This window comes from Canis aureus, chromosome 37, assembly GCF_053574225.1.
Source record: "Canis aureus isolate CA01 chromosome 37, VMU_Caureus_v.1.0, whole genome shotgun sequence".
Lineage (NCBI taxonomy): Eukaryota > Metazoa > Chordata > Mammalia > Carnivora > Canidae > Canis > Canis aureus.
The window spans coordinates 4614471-4629213 of NC_135647.1; the positions used below are offsets into that span (position 1 = coordinate 4614471).

Sequence of the window (14743 nt, forward strand, 5' to 3'; positions counted from 1 at the left end):
GTTTTTTTTTTTTTTTCCTCATGAATTATGGTGCAATTCAGCTGGGTCCAGCGCTTTGTCAAATTGAATAGTTTTAATTGCCTTATTTGCAATGGGACAATCTTTTAGTATTTCATGTTGCCCCTCAAGAAATTATACTTCTACCCATATGACATTTCTCTCTCCTTCATTTATGAAGAACAAGATAAAGCTACATGACCAGACCTCTGCCATAGATCTTACGGTTCTTCCCTTGGCCCCATGCCCCCACACCGATCTCTCCCTCTCTTGGTCTCTTTAGTTATTGTTGTTTTAAAGATATTTATAGAAAGAGTGTAAATGAGCATGAGCAGGGGGAGGAGCAAAAGAAGGAGAAACAGGCTCCCCACTGAGCAGGGAGCCCAATGCTTGATCCCAAGATCCTGAGCATCATGGCTTGAGCTGAAGGCAAATACTCAATAGACTGAGCTACTCAGGCACCTCTCTTGGTCTCTTTAGTTGTGATTGATAAAAGGGATAGATATTTAATTCAATGAATCCACTTTATATTTCCTCTTTTTGCAGATGATCTTTATTATATTTCTGTAACCAGCATCTTTCAACACTGGTTGAGGGACTGGTTAAGTCCCTAATAGGTTTTTCTTGTGGCCTCAGAAAGCTTTGTTAAACCAACCCTATTTCACCTTTTCTTCTCAGTTGCCCGAGTCTGTATCTCCCTGTGGTGTTTGGCTAAACGTCATCCTTTGCTTGCATTTGCTCTTGCGAAAACCAGCATACGAGCAGAAGGTCATTAAGACCCTCAATATTTTGAGGGCAAAAGTGCCAGGCTCTGCTGACCATGAGAATAAGAGGATGGAGAATTTTCTTTGCTTTCACTGATTATGTTTTATTTAATTCCTTTGAATATTGCTTCTTGCCTTCTGACATAACTGCACACAGTTATGTTTTACTTTTTATTCTCTGTAACTGGTTTCAAATAAAAATTTTGCCTTTTGAAATATGCTTTTAAATCATCATGCTACACTTTTATTTTGATTTAAGCCACCAGTTTTCCCTGCCAGAAATCTTGCTTATGTTTAATGTGACTGAATGAAAAAAATTCTCATTGTATAACTATGCCAAAAGCATTCTTTTTTATACTTAAAGTTGTGCATTTGTTAAAAAGAATCTCTTTAAAATTCTGAAAATGAGCTGATCCATATTCAAAACCTACACTATTAACATTGTCTATTAAAAGAACAAATCTCACTGTTGTGAAAGTGAATCCACCCTCTTACTTTTCTTAATTTTTATGACTTTTTTTTCTTGTCTAAAATTCTCTAAAAGTCTTAATGTTTCTTCCTTTAATTGGATTCTTTTCCCTCTAAGTAGCCACTCATCCTAATTACCTGTCTTTACCTGTAGTCTTTCTCGCTTGAACTTAATTGAAGCAGAACTTCTGTGATAAGGAACCCTGCCTCATCACACAAATCCCACTCCTTCCTATGTGAGTGCTCCCCTTACACTTTGCGATGTAGCTATTTAAAATTTAGTCTTATACTCTGAAAGATACAAAAATAAAACCATGCCACATATATTAGTTTCTTCAGGCTGCCACAACAAAGTGCCACAAATTTGGTGGCTTAAAACAAGAAAAATTCATTCTCTGTCCCTTCTGGAGCCCAGAAGTCTGAAATCAAGGCAAGGCGATATCAGTGTATCAAATCTCTCTGTGCTTTTTGCTTAAAATAACATCTGCTGTTTGGATTTAGGGTCCACTTCAAATGCTGAATGATCACATCTCAACATCCTTAATGTAGTGATAGCTGCAAAAACCCCTTTAGGAGGGAGGTTGCGTATATAAGCTCAAGGGATGAGGATGTGAACGTTATCTTTTTGGGGAACACAGTTCAATCTGAGGCACCATGATAACACAACATCCTTTTTACTTTCAATTTTTATCAAATGGTTTGCAGTGTATTAGTTGAAAGTCTTAAAGTTTAGGATATTAGCATCCTATCAGGAAACAGATATGGAATGATGTAAATTATGTATTATCTCTTAAGGTGTCTAACAATGTTTTGCAGATACTTATCACTCACCTATTAGTGAGAAGGGGCAGATGGTGCTATGATGGAGATTAATTATTTCTTGTTTTATGTTTGTTTTTTTATTTTTTATTTTTTTCTTGTTTTATGTTTGATGTCAAGTGTTAATTATTTCAATCAAGTATCGAAATTATTTAATAATGACTATATTTTACTCATAAACCTTGATAGTTTCATAAATTACTCTCAGACTTTCTATCTTTTATTTTCTTATAATGGTCCCAATAATTTTATGAAGTAGAATAGTATCTTTAACAGGTGAGATAACTGAGACTTTAAGAAGTTCACCAGGTTCCAAAAGATCTTACGGGTCCCAGTGACAGAGTCAGAATATAAAACCAGATACTTGACAATGAGTCCTATGATCTTTTTGCTATCGATGTTGCCTTCTTGTTCACATGATATCAAATAAAATATACAAATCATTCATTAAAGTGGCATATGTAGATTTAGCTCCATGGGGGTCAACTAATTAGATAATTAGTAAAAATCATTTATATTATTGGGTGTCGATTATCATACTACATTATTTAACATTCGTTTCACTAAATTTTAAAAGATTATGGTCAATTTCATGCTTTTTAAAAAAATTTCATGCTTTTGAATTAAAGCTTTGATTTTTCTGGATAAAGTGTCACAAAGAAAGAAGATATTTTAGGGCTTGTGGGTGTTTGGGTCTGTTGTAACTACTCAACTCTGTAATTGTAGTGTAAAAGCAGCCAGAGACAATACATGAAGGATTGAGTACGGCTGAGTTCCAATAAAACTTCATTTACAAAAACAGATTGGGAGCCAGATATGGGCCATGGGCCATAGTTTGCCAAATATGGCTCTAGATCAATGGTTTCTAAGTAGATATTTGGATTCTGGCACTGTCCAAATAGTGTATCAGTATATGAGAGAGAATATATTAGAACAGTTATTGGCATTTGATTTTTTTTTAACAAAAAACAAGGACAATCAAATGTTGTTAATATGTGTAATTTATAAATAAATGTAAAAATTAGGGTATGTGTGTCCAATATTTTACTGATCTGGTACTTAATTTAAAAAGTTTGGAGATTAAAAAAATAAAAAATAAAATAAAATAAAATAAAAAGTTTGGAGATGACTGACCTATGGAAATAACTCAGAAAAATGAATGATTTTCAAGTTTATTCTAGTAAAAACTAACCCAAATAACCTTTACAGGTAAATTTGTATGGAACATTCACTGTTAATAATCTTGCTTATAATTGATTAGTCAGTTTAATTAATCATATTCTGGTGCCTATTCTATGTTGAAATTTTTATCAAGGTTTATTCTGCCACAAAAATGTAGCAGGATATGCAAATAAAATTCATAGGCACAATTATACAATTATTGCCTTGTATTATTTTTAAAAAAAAGATTTTTAAATTTATTCATTCATGAGAGAGATAGAGGCAGAGGGAAAAGCAGAGCAAGAAGCAGAATCCCCACAAGGAACCCTACACAATCGATCCCGAAACACGGGATCACGCCTTGAGCTAAAGGCAGACGCTCAACTGCTGAGCCACCCAGGTGTCCCTGCCTTGTATTCTTGACATGAAATCTCTTCTGATTTTTACACCTGACTTCAATGTCTCCATTAGACATGTGTTCCCTTTTACTTAATTATGAGAGTATGAGAATTTATTAAACATTAATGTTGTTGTTTCTTTCCATATTTTCCCTTCTTGCTAACCGATTGAAAAATGGCAGTAAGACTTTGCCATGTCTTCCTGCAGTGATTTGGGTCAGGCAGAAACATGAGAACATTGGAAGCAGCCTAGAATGAAGGAGTCTATGAGTCTTTTGTAAACGTCTATGGCACTTCCATCGTGTATTCATTTCCTGGGGCTGCCATTACAAAGTGCCACAATCTGAGTGGATTAAGATAACAGAAATATATTGTCTCACACTTCTGGAGGCTAGAAGTCTAAATTCAAGATGTCAGCAGGGCCATGTTACCTCCATTACCTGTACTACAGAATGGATCTTTGCCTCCTCCCAGCTTCTGGTGAGGGCTGTCAGTCCTTGATGTTTCTTGTCTGCCAGTGCATCACTGAGAAACATGGACTTCTCCCAGTCTATCGGTGTCTTCACAAGACATTGTCCTCTTCTTATAATGACTCTAGTTACATTGATTACCCTCACCCCCACTTAATGACCTCATCTTAACTTGATTACACCTTCAAAAACCTTGTTTCCAAATAATGCTGTAGTTATAAATACTGGGGCTAGGAAGCGTAACATATTTTTAATAAACACAATTCAACCATAGTACTACCAGTGGAGGAGGGATGGAAGAAAGGGACACATCTTTGAGAGGTAAGGAGGCCAGGAGAGAAAATTCCTCAGGAGTGGGAAAGGAATGTAGGTCTGTTGGTCACTCAAGAGAATGAAAAAACTGTCTCATTGCCCTGGGGAGTGGCTGCATGGGACGCTTAGGGAGCTGAGACACCATTTATGTCTTGTCATGTTCCCTCAGATTCAAAGATAGCATCTGAAACTTTGTGCATTACTCTTGGCCATGCACTTTGTGTTGGAGGAGACTATATATATATATATATATATATATATACACACACACACATATATATATATTTATATTTATATATAAAATTAGAATGTACATATTCTTGGAAGTGGCCAGTGATCAGCATGGCTGGATGGCTGGTCAGGGCCTGGAAGGAAAATGATTAGAAGAGTAGAGACCAGTTGGTCTAGGATTTGAGGGGTGTATATGGATAATAATAGCCAGCACAAAGTATGAAGACTTTTATATCACATATTGATATCCATCAGAAGTCATCCACCATGGAAGATACTAAAAATCAAGTAGGAAAAGTGACTCATCCAGTTGATATCAGCCAGCCTTTGTTGTGATCACCCCAGTTCTGGCAAGAAAGGCACGTTCACAAAGTGGCCATGTGGCAAAGTTAGAGACGATATGTAGGCCACAATATAGACTTCAACCTACTGAGGTTGACCTAGCTTCTACTGTCTCTGAATGTTAAGCCTGCTGGCAACAGAGATGAACACTGAACCCCAGATATGGCACTACTTCTTGAACTACTGACCACTTGATGGAAAATTGATGACATTGGGCCTTTCCATCCTGGAAGGCCTAGCAGTTTATTCTCACCAGAATAGACATGTAATCCCAGTGTGGATTTCCCTTGCCTGCCCACAGAATCTCAGCCAGTACCTTTACCAGATTTCACAGAATGCCTGATCTTCAGGCACAGAATCCCACACCTCATAGCATCCAACTGGGGTAATAACTTCATAAGGAAGGAGATGAGGGACCCACTGGTACTGGATATAGTACCACCTGGAAGCTGCTAGCCTCATAGAACAATGGTATGACTTGCTGATTGTGCCGTTGAAGTGCCTGCTTAGCATTGATATTCTGTAAGCGAGGGGAGTTGTCCTCCAGTATATGGGATAAACATTGAATCAGAGATTTTTATGTGTACTATTTCCCCAATAGACAGAATATATGGATCTTGGAACCCAGGGGCAGAAGTAGGATAGTCTCCAGTTACCTATGTTCCTAATGTCCCATCAAGAGCTTTTTTACTTCCCATCCCATAATTCTGGGCTCTGCAAGGTCAGAAATCCTGCTCCCCAAAGGAAGTGAATTCTCACTAGGGGATGCAGCAAGTTTTTCATTAAAAGATGAGCCATACCTGCTGCCTAGGGACTTTGGGCTTCTTATATTCATAGTTTCAGCAGTCAAGAAGAGAAGTCAACATCCTGTCAATGAATAATGACCCTGATCTCTAAACAGTGGAGTTGGGGGAGAATATATGTGGAACTCAAGTCTTAGCTCCTTCAGGGTCTGCTTCAGCTTTTGAGCCAAGTAAGTTCTTGTTTGGGCAACCCCAAGCCAGTGACTTGAGCAAAGCATCTTACAGAGGTTTAACTATTCTGTTCTATAAGGAACTCTTCTTATGGGCAGTCTTTGCTCTGGATCTCCTGATTAGACTGGCAGATTTGTCAGGCCTGCATTAATTACTGACGATTCCTTCCACTCTTTTCCTTATATAGATATTTTTTCTCAGTAAATCTTTTTAAATTACTTTCTCTCTGTCAGCATCTGTTGATGTCTCGGCTTGTTGGAGAATCCAACGTGTAATAGCAGACTTGGAATGAACAGCACTGTAGATGGATGAGGCTATGGCACCTGGGACATGTAGGTTTTAAGGGGTAACTAATGTGGACTGGTGACATAATGATCAAGGGGACTGCTGTAAGATCTGGAGAATTTAGAGGAGGGGAGGATTAAGTGAGTGAAGAATGATTTGGTTGCATTCCCCTGGAGCTGAAAAGAAAATGAAGCTTAGAATTAGAGTTTCCTTGATTTAATGAAATAAAAAGATGTGGCCTAGGTCCAAAAGGGAAATGAAGATGTTTATCATAGAATTACTTGTGGTGGTGAAGAACTGGAAGCAACCCAAGTATCCTTTACTAGAACTCCTCTTTTTTCCCATGAAACCAATGGCAATATTTACTAATTTTCTTGCCTTTGTTGGAATTTGTAGTGTTTTGAATTTGGAATAAGAGTCCTATAGCATGTGGCTAATCCACTATTTTGGCCTAAAATCTCCCAAAGTTAGCTTTCTAGTATGCCAATGTAATGATACAACTTGGGGATTTAAATTCTTTCAATCAATCCTTGATGCTTCCAGCCTTAATTAACTGCTTGTATCTTCAAAACCTGCCAAGGTCTCTTGAACCACATAAATCATTCCACATCACTTTCCAAGTATTAACTTGGCTATGGGTACTCTCCTTTTTTAATTCGCAAATCAATATAAACACTACTTTCATTGACAGACCTATTTGCTTATAGTTCTAAAGCTAACCCACCACTGGAAAAACTATATAAGTAATTTATAAAAAGAAAGGGACAAGAGTAAGTGGATAGAACAGTGTTTAACTGAGTAGTTATAAAAGCTGTATGCTAACACTAACTGGAGAAACCAACAGTTACATGAAATGCATTTAGAGATGCAGTATATTTGGGAAGTTTCTTAAGTAACCTGTTGATCTAGTTCTTTATTGTTATTAACAGACTACCCAAATCTAAGTGGCATCTCTAAAATGGCAGTTTTGGGGTAGTGTGATTTCTTAAACAGTGGTTCACAGCTCCCCAAGATTGTGTTCCAAGGGTCCAAGTCAGAAACTATGGAGACTTTTGTGATTGGATCTCAAAAGTCATGTGTCATCACTTCTCTCATATTGTATTGGTCACATAGGTCTAGTCCCAGTTCAGCAGGGGAGGGCCTCACAAATGCGTGATGCCAGAGGTGCTGATCTTTGGGGGACCCCATTAATCTCATCATTAGGGGTAGGTATGTGAGGAATCCATCAAGTGAATGGCTCTATCTTATAGTATCCAATATTTGTTTATTGATCCACCTGTCTTTTTATTGGACTCTAACCAAAGCCAGCTTCCCAATTTTTCAGGAAACATGGCCAGCTGCTGTGATTTGTGAGGCAGTGGAGCAGAAAGGGGCCCTAAAGCACCAACTCTGTGTCCTAGCTCCACATTTTCTCTTTCTTTATCAGCTTTATCAGCTGAGAACAAAGATGATGTTCTCCACCACCCCTGCCTTTCAATATATTTGAAATAAAATAGTTTGGAAACCAAGACCTTCCTGTGTATATTTTATAAGATTCAGGATTTTAGTGTAAAGAATGAAAGTATTTAGGCTCAAGGAGTTGAAGCTGAAGGTTCAGAGCTGAGATTTTATAAAAGTTAACCCAAGACAAGGGAAAATGTAAGAGAAAATAGTTTTCTGTCATGAAAGGAGAATACGGAAGCCATTTTGGGCCAGGAAAGGAACTGGATAGAGAGACAGGAGAGCAGGAATGCCGAAGTCTGTACTTGTGGTCAAAACCTTGGGGTTGGAGAAACACCAAAGAAATCCAAGGACAGAATGTCCGTATGCCCCTTCCACCTGTGATTCTTGGAGGAATTGGTTTTTAATGTTAACTTAGAGAGTTTAGGCATAGAAAAGATCAGAATGAATATTAATGTTTTCCTATAGCCTATACTTAGAGGGGAAGAAATCCAGATATTCTTGGATATCCCAGAACACCAATCAGACTGGGAGCCTTAATAGTTCTGGGATCAGGACAAAGAGTGGACCTTAAATCTTTTATAGAAAAGTCTGAGATGGGGCATCTTGGTGGTTCAGTGGTTGAGCATCTGCCTTTGGCTCAGGTTGTGATCCTGGGGTCCTGGGATGGAGTCCCACATCAGGCTCACCACAGAGAGCCTGCTTCTCCCTCTGCCTATGTCTCTGCCTCCCTCTCTGTGTCTCTCATGGATAAATAAATAAATTAAGTCTTAAGAAAAAAGTCTAAGGTACTATCAGATTCTTTGGTGGGACCTTTTGTATCAGCAGTGAACTGACCTGAGTCCATTGAGATCTCAGAGGATAGATTTGGGCAAGAAATGCCTTCCTTTCATTGATGGTACAATAGGTTTTTCTCTTCATCGCACACCAACCCAGGTAGAAGGGGGAGAAAAGATCCTCAAGATGGGAGAAAGACTCATTAAGGTGATTGAATTTTGAGTTGACTGAGTTTAAATCCTAAACAGACTGAATAATTCCTCAAAAGGTTATTTTCAAGTGAAAGATACTTAGTTAACTTGAAGTAGGGAGATTAAGTGATTTTAGCTATTGAGAGGGAATCAAGGCTTGTGATTAAGTTAAATTGAGAAAAAATATCATTTCTGCACATCTGAGTGTCAGAGTAGCTAGAGACATAGTTATGAATTCCTTTTTTATTATATTTTCAACTTTTTGTTGTCTGTTATATTTTAACTTCCAATGCACTAATGTCTTGTATAAAGCTGATATTTACATTAAATTGGGGAAAGTTCTAGAGATAGAAGAGAATTTAAAGAAAAATACCACCAGGAGTCAAAGTGTAATATTCTTTTTCTTTTTAGAGATTTTATTTATTTATTCATGAGAGAGAGAGAGAGAGGCAGAGACATAGGCAGAGGGAGAAGCAGGCTTCCTGCAAGGAGACTGATGTGGGACTCGATCCCAGAGCCCGGGATCACGCACTGAGCCAAAGGCAGAGGCTCAACTGCTGAGCTACCCAGGCATCCTTCAAAGTGTAATTTTCAAAAAAATTAAATCTTGACTTTCATACAAATATATAGTAAACATGTGGCAAAGATTTATGTAATTCATTCTTGAGGAAACCAGTATAATGATAAGTCTGGTGCAAAAGATAATCAGAAGAATAGAGTCCCTCAGGAAAGTCATACTAGATAAATTTACTAAGTTAGAGCTCAAGCTGATTAATGTCCTACAGGGCAATAAAAGTATAATCTTTGAGAGTACCTTTTCCACTGGAAAGATATAATTTGTATATTTACCAGACAAAAATCTGTAACTTTGTATGTAACATCATAGAATCTTGGCTCTAATAAATAATAAATGGCAAGTCAAAAACTGGTATATCTCCTGATATAATTAAAGAATCCATGGGTGGATCTGAGAGTTCATGCTTTAGTATGATGTTAAAAAGATATACAGTCTTTTGCTTTATTTTCAAGATTTGGACATTATTATTATTTTGTCAATTTTTAATTGAAGTTTAATTAGCATAATATTATATTAGTTTCAGGTATATGATATAATGATTCAATATATCAATACATTACTTAGTGCTCATCATGATGAGTGTGCTTTTAATCTTCTTTATCCTTTTCATCCATCCCTCACCCACCTCCCCTCTGGCAACCACTAGTTCATTCTTTGTATTTAAGAGTCTTTTTGTAAATTTGCTTATTTGTATTTTTTTATTGCACATATATGTGAAATCATGTGGTGTTTGTCTTTCTCTGCCTGACTTATTTCACTTATCATAATACCCTCTATGTCCATCCATGTTGTCACAAATGGTAATATCTCATTCGTTTTTTATGGCTGAGTGATATCCCATTGTATATATGTATATAACACATCCTCTTTATCCATTTGTCTATTGATGGACACTTGTGTTGCTTCCATATCTTGGCTACTGTGAATAATTTACAGTAAACTCATGTTATTTTTTAAAAGACACCTAATTTTGATCTTTAAATCTAGGGTTTATTTTTCTCACTGCTGGATTCTTGGAATTCAGAGAAAAAAATTGAAACTTGCCAGTAGATTTTGTACTATTTAGGAGCAATGAAAGATCAGACATTTAAGGGTAGCAGAACATGTCACTCTCAAATATGCCACTTGGGCATTAGGACTATTTTGAGTCAAAAGCATTTGAGAAGAGGCAGATTTAAGTAACGCTTTCTGCCCTCCTCTTATTTGCCAAAATCAGGACATATATCTGTAAAGGTGTTCTCTGTCCCCTCTACCAGTAAGGATGGCTGTTAATTATCAGAGGCAACTCTAGACTCTTAGCAGCCCAGATACAGCACCAGAGGAATATATATAACATATCTCTCCCAAACTAGCACTTTATCTATAGTTTCTCCATATATTTGCTTTCCTACAGTTTGCCACCTAGAAACCCAAAGTCCTTTTTCCTTTGTCTTGTCACTTCTCTAAACAAGTTATTATTCTCTTGTGAAGATGCTGTAGAAGCCCATGTTCTTACCATCCCTTTGAGTTCCTCATCAATGACTGCTCTCATGTGTCTGCATGACACATGTGAATAAACTTGTTTGTTTTTCTTGTTTTAAGCAGTCTTTCAGGAATCTAATTTACAGAGCCCTTGTAGAGAACCTAGGAGGGTGGAAGGAAACATAGTTTTCTCCTCCTCTCCAAAACCAAAAGGAAAACATTTGGAGAAACAATCAAGTTAAAAACTCCCTTTTAGTCTCTCAAGTAACCACTTTTAGGACTGAAACTTTTATAACAGTAGTCCTCCCTACTGCATAATTTACCAGAAGATTCTGTTGAATATTGTACTTCTCTGTTTTTTTTTATGAGCTTTATTTATCATTTCAGATTTAGAAACATTAATTTGATTGCAGACCTTAAGACAGGAAGCCACCCTAATCAATAAATATCATGACTTGGATCTGTTAATGCTACTACTGACTTACTGGGTCCAGCATCTCAGTGGTTTTCAAAATCAGCTGCACATCAGCATCATTGTGAACTTCTGAATATCTGAAGACATAGGTCTGACCCAGACAGTTAAATTAGAATATCTGTTTTGGGGATCCAGGCATTGGTTTGTTTGTTTTTAGACAACTCTCCAAATGATTCCAGTGTTTTTCCAAGTTTGAGAAACACTTCCACATCTGAATATTTTCTTGTGCTTATGCTTTTTTCTACAAACACCCATGAGAAAGAGAGAAGTATCTGGCCAATATTAGAAAGAACCGTCATTTAAATGGTGTCTCCATACCTTCTTCCCCATTTCTTTTCCTAAACTTTTTCCTAAACTTTTTCCTAAAAATAGTGAAGATTCTGGAGACTACATGAGCATTGAATATTTTTCCATCTCCTTGTGTCTGCCTCAGTTTCTTTCAGAAGTGTTCTGTTGTTTTTAGGGTATAGATCCTTTACCTCTTTGGTTAGGTTTATTCCTAGATATCTTATGGTTTTGGGTGCAATTGTAAATGGGATTGACTCCTCAATTTCTCTTTTTTCAGTCTCATTGCTAGTGTATAGAAATGCCACTGATTTCTGGGAAAATTGGATAGCCACGTGCCGAAGAATGAAACTGGACCATTCTCTTACACCATACACAAAGATAAACTCAAAATGGATGAAAGATCTAAATGTGAGACAAGATTCCATCAAAATCCTAGAGGAGAACACAGGCAACACCCTTTTTGAACTTAGCCACAGCAACTTCTTGCAAGATACACCTATGAAGGCAAGGGAAACAAAAGCAAAATGAACTTTTGGGACTTAAGATAAAAAGCTTCTGCACAGCAAAAGAAACAGTCAACAAAACTAAAGACAACCTACAGAAGGGAGAAGATATTTGCAAATGACCTATCAGATAAAGGGCTAGTATCCAAGACCTATAAAGAACTTATTAAACTCAACAGTAAAGAAACAAACAATCCAATCATGAAATGGGCAAAAGACATGAACAGAAATTTCGCCAAAGAAGACATACACATGGCCAACAAGCACATGAGAAAATGCTCCGCATCACTTGCCATCAGGGAAATACTAATGAATGCAATGAAATACCACCTCACACCAGTGAGAATGGTGAAAATTAAGACAGGAAACCACAAATGTTGGAGAGGATGTGGAGAAAGGGGAACCCTTTTGCACTGTTGGTGGGTATGTGAACTGGTGCAGCCACTCTGGAAAACTGTGTGGAGCCTCCTCAAAGAGTTAAAAATAGACCTGCCCTACGACCCAGCAATTGCACTGCTGGGGATTTACCCCAAGGAGACAGATGCAGTGAAACGCCAGGACACCTGCACCCCGATGTTTCTAGCAGCAATGTCCACAATAGCCAAAGTGTGGAAGGAGCCTCGGTGTCCATCGAAAGATGAATGGATAGAGAAGATGTGGCCTATGTATACTATGGAATATTCCTCAGACATTAGAAACGACAAATACCCACCATTTGCTTCGATGTGGATGGAACTGGAGGGAATTATGCTGAGTGAAATAAGTCAAGCGGAGAAGGACAAACATTATATGGTCTCATTCATTTGGGGAATACAAAAAATAGTGAAAGGGAGTAAAGGGGAAAGGAGAGAAAATGATGGGAAAAATTAGAGAGGGAGACAGAACATGAGAGACTCCTAACTCTGGGAAACAAACAAGGGGTAGTGGAAGGAGATGGGGGGGGGGGGTGTCTGGGTGATGGGCACTGAGGTGGGCACTTGACAGGATGAGCACTGGGTGTTATTCTATATGTTGGCAAATCGAACTCCAATAAAAAAATATACAACAAAGACAAACATTCAAAAGTGAAAATTATTTTAATTTTTAAATCTTGAAATAGAAAATAGTATTTAAATTACGTCTAATACTCTCACCCTATACATTTGTTTAGAAATGTTAGGATTCCAGCATCCTAGATTTTGGCCAAGTATCAATGTTCAGGTCTGGCTTAGTTTATAGAGAAATGTATGCTTTTTCTTTCTTGGGTGTTAAGACCTGAAAATTCACATTTTTTGGGTCTTGTGTCTCTTTATATCCAATTTGTGATTCTAGCAATTATTGGAAAAAATTCAGATATTTTTACCTGACCTTGAACTATTTTGTGGTATTATATACCTCCTCTCTTGTATTTCTAATGACCATGCTTTTAGTGAAATGGTCCATTTACTATGCCACGCTTCTAAGAGAAATAGTAAAAATTTCCATGTTTTCTTTCTACTCTTTTGTTGCATAATGCCCATTAATGCAGTAGGGCTCAAAATAGCCAGTTAATGGCAGGCAGGGTATAGCCCTATCTTAACAGTAAAGGTATCAACATCAAAAACTCTGTCTGTATTTCACACTCCAGGCAGATTTTAAAAAAGACAATAACAAACAAGCTCAGTGCCACTCACCTTAGAAACCAGTGATATTAATGAAGATAGTCCCTTTTTTGGGATATATTATGAGAGTCTTCTTAAGAGTTTATTGGAACAGGCTGCCCACTTTATTCCATCTCCAGCCTTGACTTTGAACTTTGGCCAGCATCTAAAATGGCAAAGGATGACACATTTTGCCTTCATTTGTATGATTATCGCAGCATTATCTGACAGGTAATTTCTCTCCCATTTTCTGGAGATTTCGTCTTCATTTTTGTAGGTGGAGATCAGCAATGCTCTATCTTCCTAAGCCCATTTTCTAATAGGTGATAATGTCACCATTCTCAGACCATGGAAGGCTGGATCACGGTGTAAACTAAGTTTAAACAGGTCAGAAACCTACACAAGTAGGTAGCTAAGAGATACAGAAGCAGAGATGAATGTTGGCTTTTTCCATATGAAAGATAATATTAGTCTGCGTATTTCTGTGAGATTGCTCAGTCTGGATATTTGTGTTGAAATCCCTAAAATCAAGTCATTCACTGTTTAAGATTTTTTGGCTTTCTGAGACAACTGCTTTCAGTTTCTCCTGATTAGAATTGGCTTGGTTGTACTTTTTACACCTCAAAATATCTTTACTCTGAATTCATTCCTTCTTTCTTTAGTTCAGAATCGAAGAGTCTGTTTTCTTTGTTTTCTTTGTATGTTTCTTCCAAACTATCATCACCTTGCTTCTTTTGGGTATACAGAGATTCATAAAGACCCAATAATTATCCCTTTTGGTTGGGGGTGGCATATGGGTAAGAAAAGCATCCTGTTAGAAAGACAAGGGACCCAAAAGAGATGTGGATTAGTAAGAAGACAAGAAAGAGCCACTGATAAGAACAGAACAACTATTCCTGACTGCTTGATTTAACTACAGGAGTTATTTAATGGGTTAAACTATAGAATTATGTCCCCCAACCATGGTGATGGTACTGTGAGGCCATGACAAGGTTTCGGGGCTCCTGGCACCCTTCATGGAAATATTATGGCATGGTCAAGTACTGATATAAATATTACGAATGCTATATTGTTACAGTAAGGGGAGCAGGAATGGAAGAGATTGGTATGTGAGCACAGAAGGCAGCATTGGGTGTATATGCATCTGTATAGTCTCTGAGAAGACAGGCAGTCTGATGCTCTATACATATT

The 14743-nt window shown here is 37.4% G+C and overlaps 1 protein-coding gene across 1 annotated transcript in view; it reads left to right on the forward strand.

Annotated features, from left to right (window-relative positions):
• LOC144306414 (uncharacterized) overlaps positions 1-12988 on the forward strand; it is a 192653-nt gene extending 179665 nt beyond the window's left edge. The window contains exon 7 of the mRNA XM_077885840.1: positions 11708-12988. The gene's annotated coding sequence lies outside the window, so the exon portion shown is untranslated. The remainder of the gene's footprint in view (positions 1-11707) is intronic.
• The last annotated feature ends 1755 nt before the right edge of the window (positions 12989-14743 follow it).